This window comes from Falco cherrug, chromosome 3 (assembly GCF_023634085.1).
Source record: "Falco cherrug isolate bFalChe1 chromosome 3, bFalChe1.pri, whole genome shotgun sequence".
Classification (NCBI taxonomy): domain Eukaryota; kingdom Metazoa; phylum Chordata; class Aves; order Falconiformes; family Falconidae; genus Falco; species Falco cherrug.
In genome coordinates, this window is record NC_073699.1 from 41,372,569 (window position 1) to 41,381,183 (window position 8,615).

At 44.1% G+C, this 8,615-nt stretch overlaps 1 protein-coding gene across 1 annotated transcript in view; it reads right to left on the reverse strand.

The window, feature by feature from the left end:
• KCNB2 (potassium voltage-gated channel subfamily B member 2) overlaps window positions 1-8,400 on the reverse strand; it is a 204,650-nt gene extending 196,250 nt beyond the window's left edge. The window contains exon 1 of the mRNA XM_055706148.1: window positions 7,979-8,400. The gene's annotated coding sequence lies outside the window, so the exon portion shown is untranslated. The remainder of the gene's footprint in view (window positions 1-7,978) is intronic.
• Window positions 8,401-8,615: the final 215 nt, after the last annotated feature.

Here is an 8,615-nt window from a genome sequence, read left to right on the forward strand (position 1 = left end):
CTGTTAGTGCTTGTGACAAGCGTGGCTATATGATACTTACAAAACAATCCTGATGCATTCCTGCTCAGTTTACAAAAACAGTTACACTTCCATTGCAGCCCAGGTTTAAGCATCTCTTGTTTAGGATGTAATTGTCTGTGGTGTCTGCACTTTACTATTTATGTTTACAATTGGTTGCTAGGGGCTGACTTACTGCTTTTGCCAAAGATACTGGTTTTCACTGTGTATTTAGCCTTCCCTGGAAATTTCAGAGGGGATGAGCTGTCACAGAGAAGTACAAGGCCAAATGGCAGATCATTTTCTTTAATTTAAAACAATCAGATATTACAGAAATGTGATTATAAGATCCTCATTTCAGGGCTAAATAAGACTATATATCGCAACTAGCACTCTGGATCTACAGTTTTGATTAATGCTTCCATATAATTATTTGAGGATATACAGATACTACATATACAGGATACAGTGATAATAGTAAATACATTAATATTAATAAATTGGAGCTTTGAATTGCAATTTATTCATCTGTTACAGGATTTTTTTTCCTAATTGCATTGCAGTGCATTAAGATGATGGAAGAGACTGTCAATACATCATTTGCTCTTTTGAGGGGGCACTATTGTAACCAGTTGTCCTAAAACAATTAGTTTTAGGGCTATTTTAAATGTGGTATCTTCTATAACCCTTAGATCTTCCACTGCTCCCTACCAATACCAGTGCTGCCAACTAGCTGAAAGCACTGAAGAACTTCACAGATGTCTTTTTGTTCTCCTGAAGAAAAGATTGCACAGTGTATTACTGAGTGATGATTCTACGTTTCTAGGCAGGGAAATATTGCACAAAATATAGTATTATCCTATATACACAGAGAATGATGTCTGAAGCAACGAGGCACGTTGAGAAAGGTCAGATTTTATCTCTTTTTGAGTGAAACTGCACCCAAAACTCTGGCTGTGGCACTTTGTCCAGAATCCCAGTGTAACGTTTTGAGTTTTCTAATAAAGGCTAAACATGCAACACCACCATCCTTGATCTACAATTAAGGAAAGCATGGTTGTATTCTCAAGTTACTTCTTTGAGATTAAAACATTTGGGTTCAATTTCTGCCTCTGTCAAAAATTTCATTTGGAACCACTTCTGACTGGACCATTCCCTGATTCAGTCAAGGGGAAGGGCAGGCTTAGACGTACCTGGACAACAGATAGGAAGAGACATGGCCAAAGATTTCAGCCTATGTCAGGCAGATTTATTCAAGAGATGCTTGCTTCAACCCAGTAACTCTACCCAGCAGGAGTACAGCCTACGTTCCCTATCTCTGGTGCTTCACAGAAGCACTGAAGCTGGAAGGAATGAATCAAGGCCATGATTTTTGGGTGACTCAGTTCTGACAAGCGCCTTTGTACATAGCTGGGAATGTCCCCAAGGTCACAGCATCAACGAGTATTCACAAAAAGCTTTTTCCATTAAAAATTAAGACACATTTTGCTCTAGGCTTGATTCTGGGGAATCCATCCCTTCAACGTTTTGATGTCTTAAACTATGGAATGCCTTGAAAAAGACCCCAAAATACTATTAAAAATTGCTCAGAGCCTATGACAACCTGTCATCTTATTTTGCCCATCGGAGAGAAGCAGTCACCCAGAAAGCAGAAAACTTTGATTCCTGACCTTATCTAAAGTGTTTTGGTTCCACATACTGCACAAAGGTACTGCCGGCTTGGGGACTGGGGAAGGGAGAGCTGTTCTTAGGAACTCCAGTTTAACACTGTAGAGAGAAGCTGCACTTCATTTTCATGCTTTTAGTCCTACCACGAGTGGAGACTGCATAAGTTTTGGAAAGCCGAATGTCAAGCTTAAAGGCAGCTGATACCATAGTATTGATATTATTGACCCTCAAATTGACCTGGCAAAAGAAGAAAGTGAGGACTATCTACCATGCACAACCTCGTGCTACTGTTGCTGTAATTCTGAAATCAAGACAGGCTAAAAGGAAACTTTTTAAAAACTGACACTGTAAATTAATTTGTTTAGCTCTGTGAAGCTAAAATCTATTTTTAAAAGCCACAGCATCCTCTTAAAAAATGTGCTTCATCAGAGCCATTAGTTCAGGTTTTCTAATATTAAACATGCAAGACTCAAGCTCAAAGAAGTGTGTGGGAACCTCTAAGGCAGGATCAACACAATACTTTATGGTCAGAAAGAAGATATTCTGAACTCCCATCCAGACTCAGTGCATAACCAGGATCAAAAGGAACACAACTCACCCACATGATAGCCCAAGCCTGGAAATCTCCTTCTATGAGAGGCACGTAACAGTCCTTCAGAAGAACTGCACAAGGCCCACTCTTTTCAAAATACACCCAGAGGTGGTGATAACAACCTACTGATGTAATTACCTGGTTATTATACTTTCACCCAGGGACTACGTTCATCCCTGGTGACTCAAACCTGTGGTTTATATTTTGTAGGCTACCGCTGCTGCAAGTAATTCCCAGGACAGGCGCAGGGATGGAGACCACCCTCCCTGTTCCTACTAAGCAAGAATGAGGCAGCCTGCACTCGGAAGGAAACAGGAATGGACAGATGAGTAGTCCTTTGTCTGGGCAGAATCTTGGATTACAAGAGGTGAAATAGTTGTTTATATCATGTTAATCTCAGAAAGGCCTAAAAGCTTGATTTTCCCAGTGAGTACCCTAGCCACAAGACTACTGCAAAAAAAGTATTTCTGCTCCTACTAGATGATCTGTAAACATGCTGGATCAGCCAAACATTCTTACTCCTTCTTTAGTTCAAGGGTAGCAGAAGACACCCAGCACTGCTAACGCTACTTCAATGACATGCCTAGATAGAGACTAAAGTGACTATCGGTAGACAGGCTAGTCCTGAATATAAATTCAAGCATGAGGCCTGCACAGTTAAGAAGTTCACTCTATATCAGCAATAATGAGAACGAAGAAAGCATAAAATGGAAATATCTAGAAGGCAAGACCTTCTAGATGGCACTATTGTCAAGGTAGATCAACTACGTGTGCTGTTAATCTCAGCAGCTACTGGAAGAGCACGAACAATAGTGTCATTCATAGCTTTCTGATTTCAAGGCTAATTAGGCCAGTTCACTGTTTTGAGTCTGCTTAAATACATTAGTGGGATTCTTCTAGCTGCTGCAGCCTGCCAGCACTTTCTGCTCAAACTGTCTCAGGATCTCTCTGGTATATGCAAAATTACACTGAATTTATGGTCATAAATTACAGCAGGATTATTCAGTCATCTGAGAGCACATCCAGCTGAGATGAGATCATGAACCTTGTAGGTAAACCAAAGCCTCACACTTCAAAAGGGCAAAAGACACAACTAAAAACCCCTTAGCAGCATTATGGCCTCATTTTGAGTTGTTGAGTTTGGTTGTAATTTTTCTCTATATATATTTAAAATGCAGCTAATTTTCTGAAAGTTAACTATTGATGAGGTACTGTGCAAAAATATTTTATGAACTGCCTTGAGATGTCTTATTAATGCTCTGAGGCAAATTTATTCTGTATTTGGACTCTACTGCCATAATTGATTTCTATTTCTTAACTTGTTAGGCAACCAGGGGGAGAAGCTCATCTCCAGTGTCATCAAAGAAGATTACGTTTGAGAGCTTTGTTCAGTTAATTATCAGCACAGCTTTGCATTCATTTCCTTGTTACATGGTTTTACCTAAAGGGCTGATGTTTATTTACCTAACAAGCTAATACCCAAATACGATGGCAGCACGAAAAATACCCTGCAATGGCAAGCATGACTTCCCCGGGAGAAGCACTGACCAGCGTAGAGCCTTCTCCTGTATCATGTGCCAGTGCTGTGATAAGAGAGCTGCTCAGTCCCTCCATCTGGGCTTGGACTGTATCTACGCTTGTGCATTCTCACAGCGTACCACCGTGCCTCTGTCATGGTATTATGAGCGTAAATTGGTAGACTGCCATTGCTCCTTGTAAAGACTACAATTGCTGCTTATCACAACCTACTCCTAAATATTCAGAGCTGCATTATGCCAGCGTGACATATATTATTTATTAGCTAATAGATTGTTGTTCTGACTCTGTTGCTGCTGCCAGCAGTGATGCTACTGACTCCTCTTTATAGTCATCCGGAGGAGGAATAGGGCCATATAGAAGCCAGATACCTAAGTCACAGCTGATCTACCATTACGGCTAAATATAGATTTCCTGCATTAGAAAAAATAAATTAAAAAAACCACTGATTTTAGTGGCCTAAGACTCTTCCATTACTGTTTCCATATTGCTCATGCGGTCACCATAATCCATGAACAAGTAAGTTCAAAATAATATTTGTTATTTACTGAGTATGCAGTTAACATCATCATACTTTCACACTGCTGAAAAAAGTAGCTCCTCAGTCTAAAAACTACTCAGTTTACTCCAGCCCTCCAGCCTTGGAAGAAAGGGATGTATTGCACAGGAAACAAATGAAACTTCAGGAGGATGCCAATGTCGACTTGCACTGAAGTTCCTGCATGTGCTGTAATGAGCATCGGGAAGGACGAAAAGCAGAATAGTCTTCACAGTCCTTCCAGCTTTAATGGAGAATACAAACAGTTTTAAGCTTAATAGATTTAAAATATCTTGACTGATGCATATTATATCTAAGGCTTTTATGGTGTTTAGTGGTCTGGGAAGTTATACTGAGACTGTCTTTATACCTATAGCTAACCAAGATAAGAAACGTCCATGTTCTAGTCAATAAAAAATTGAGTTGTTCAGCTTCTCTGTTCGATTTTTATATTTAATCATATGATTTAATATATATGCACTGAGCATCACTAAGCAATCTATTTATTATAGCATGCAATAGATATCTAAAATTGCATAGTAGTCAAGAAAGAATTAAAAAGAATTAAATTCTTTCCAAATCCTTTCCATATAGCCAGAGTTATAGACAAATAAACATAGAAAGCTATGGGATTACAGAAAAATCTACATTTACAATAGGAAAAAATCTAGTCTATAATGTCCCAAGCAATTTATTTTCACAGTATCCCACAGAACACTGTTGTAAGTCTTAGAGATTTCTGCAATTAAAAATCAGAAAGTTTATTTTGATTTACAGTTAAGATTATCATTAGGAACACTCATTTCGACCTGCTAAGTTGTGTGTTAAAACATGTCTCAAAGATTTATTACAAAATCCAAGAAATTAAATACCCAGTGCCACTACCTCAGCAATAACCATAAGAGAAAGATGCCAGTCACTCATGAGAAATCAAAAATATTTTCTCTTAGGGTGCTCATATCCTAATAAGAGTAGAAATAGTACAACTCAACAAAGTAAACAAAAGCTTGTTTTTATTGTGCATCCAAATTTATAATATTCAGACACCTATTAGGTAAAAAAACTTATTTCTAAAAATGAAAAAATTTCCTAGAGCAATACTATAGAAAAAGGGAAAGTCCTTTCAGAGGCGATCATTATTTAACTCCAAGAGCTGTGATCATAGGGTTGCTGGGTCAGAAAGTATTATGCAATGACATGATGAGTTAATAGAAATGACCCCTGAAAACATTCAAACAATACAGTTTTAGAATGCATGTATGTCTACTCTGATGAGGCTGGAGTGGCTCATAACTTTAAGAGCTTCCCTTTCTGGCTCCCAGCTTTCCCTCCTGGTGTCTGCCTGTCAGGAGCAGCAGGTCTGTACTCTGGAAGAACAGACACCTTCAAAGGGGTCTGCAGTGGGATCCCACAGCACTGTCATGCTCCCAGTCACTGCCCCCTTCAGCAGATACCTCATCTCCCATTCAGTAAGACTACATATTCCATAGACACTCACACAGACACACAACCCAACAGCCCTTCCCCAATGTGCTGTTTATATAAGAACAACATACGGAGTAAAACACTGACTGAAATGTCCTCCAGTAAGGTAGCTTTAAATATGGTAGTGCCATGAAAAATATTTTACCTGTGCATGTAGTGCCATGAAGCTGAAGGAAGTCACGTAAGACCAAGATTTTCTTCTAAAAGTCACAGTAGCAAGCCGTTTGGCAAAATCTCAAATGTTGGCAAGAAAGCTATTGCGAATCTCAACTCCTCGCCTTGCCTTGAGTGGCAAGCCAGAATTTGCCAATTAACTTGCACTTAGAAAAAAAAAAAGCTGAGCATGAATAAATAAATACATATGATATGGCATTGTTACGGCAACGGGACATTTCAAAACACTGAAGCCAACAGAATTGCTCAGACTGAAGCATGCTGCTCCGAACAGCGCTTCTCCCTCATCTCAAGCTGAAGATGTTTTCGTTTTTACTGTCTGCATATGTCTGAACGAGGCCAACCTGCTGAGCCCCAGTGACAGCGTCCAGCTGAGAAAGGAGGCGAGAGCAATTTGGACGCTGTTGTGAGAGCGGCCTGTGGAAGCATCATTTTAAAATAAAAATTAAAAAAAAAATTAAAAAAACCCACAAGGCAGCTGCAAGTTCCAATAAGGCTGAGCAAAGAGGTGGTTTATCAATTGTAGTCTGAATGGAAATGACAGCAGTGCTAAGAACCAGCAACAAACTTTTTTTTGGTGTACTGTACCTCATCTCCCTGGGAAAGAATTCCAAAGCTTTGCTAGTACATCTCAGGTGGTCACAGAGCAAACCAATCTCACAGGAGGCATGTACTGCCTGACCCTGCTCTCCTGAAAGTTTCTAGTAAAACTCCCTGGGAGGACAATCGTGCCCCAGGCTTGGTAGGCCATTTCATTTCTCAGACTTTGCCTAGCCCCTAATGCCCGGTGCTAGCTCTGCACTAACTTGGATGTGATTTGCCAGCTGAGCAAACTTGAACTCCAAGTGTTTTTAAAGCAAAACCTCACCAGACAGGCTTTCCTGTCCAGCCTCGTTGCTGTTCTTCCTCTTCTAAACCAGTCCTGGCAGCTCCTCAGAGCTACAGGATGGGGTCACTGAAATCCTTTGCTTAGGTGTCCTTTTAATAGCAAGGTCTGATGACTGTGTATCTGCTAAGGAATGTTGCCTCCACCTGATGCTACTGACACTTCCCTTTTTATACAAACATTTCAGAAGTGACAATTTTGGCGGTGATGCTAGAGACGGTCTCATCTGCAATGAACTAAAATGTTCAAGAAACTGCAAATATACTGTTTATTTATATCTTAATCATTATGTAACTTGAGTTGAATAAAGTCCAAGACAAACTATAAATGCGGACAGTACATACATAGGGTATAAACAAAGGTCCACCTTCACTCGGGTAGTGAAATTCTCATACAGGAAACACACTGAAGGGTTTGTAGAAAGCATGCAGCGAGCATGCCTGTTTATAAAAACACGGGTTCGGAAACCCAGGGGACTGGCAGCATGCTACATATCTACAGAAAGCATACATGCCAGTGTATTTCAGACTAGCACAATGCTACGGTTTTTCTTCTTTGACAGAGGGTTTTTTTCATTGGGGTAATCGAAATGACAGCTATCTACCGAGAACGCCGAGCTTTTGTATCATCAGGTTCCCCACAAGCGCTATTAGAGCATCGGACACAAATGACGAGCCTTTATCTTTAAAGCTCATCCGCGGCAGGAGGTAGAATACTACGAAATGTCACCCACCCCCCTCCCTTTAGAAGCTCTGGAGGAACAAAAATACAAGCCGCGGCTTCCAAAGCGCTCCAGCGTGAGGGCTGCATTATTCTCCCTCAGACTGATCCAGGCAGCCGGGGAGAAACCCTGCGGGGGTCCAGCCCCGCCGAGCGTGCCCGGCTCCCCCGGCGCCCCCCGCCCGCACCCCCGGGGCTCCCCGCGGGAGAGCCGCGTCCCGCCGGCCCGGGCGCCCCGCAGCCCGCCGGGGGCAGCGGCAGCTTTCGCCTCCCTTGCAACTCCCGTCAGTGCGAGAGGCGTGGAAGACTCGGTACCTAACAAAAACCCACGAATAAAACCAGAAGGCAGCCCTCGGCGGAGGAGCGATGCCCGCCCGCTTACCTTGCTCCGCGGGCGCCCGGGGCACCGCCGGGGGCTGGAGGAGGGATTCCCCGGCGCTGGCAGGGGCTGCTCGGGCTTCCCCGGGCGCTGCGCGGCCGCCGGAGCCACGGCGAGAGGTTTGTTTTGGTCGCTCCCTCCCGGGGAGGGTTTTCCTCTACATTCCCGGCTCCACATCACCGCCCCCCCCGGCACGGAGAGGACTGGGGGTGGAAAAACCACGGCGAAGACATCTCCCTCCTGCCCCCGGAGATGAAAAGCCGCCGAGCGAGCAGCGTGGCGAGCGGCTGGGGTGGCGGGGGGGTGTGGGGGGTCGGATAAAAGCCGAGCCCGCGCTGCCCTCGCCCCGCTGTAATCCCCGGCTGCCGGCGCGGCCGCCCGTGTCTGCGGCTGTGCGCGGCGGCGGCGGCGGCGGCGGGGCGGGGGGACACGGTCGCTCCCGGCCGGGGCACGCGGGGCGCCCCCTGCCCCCCGCGCCGCCCCCTCCCCGGCTGCGCGCGCCCGCGCCTGCTCCTCGCTCCCCCGGCCGGGCAGGGGATGCTCGCACCCGCAGGCACCCCGTACTGCCCCCCAGGCGGGGAGGGGGGGGGGGGGGGAGGCGGGGGGGGCACACACACCCCTACCCCGCGTTAACCCAGCC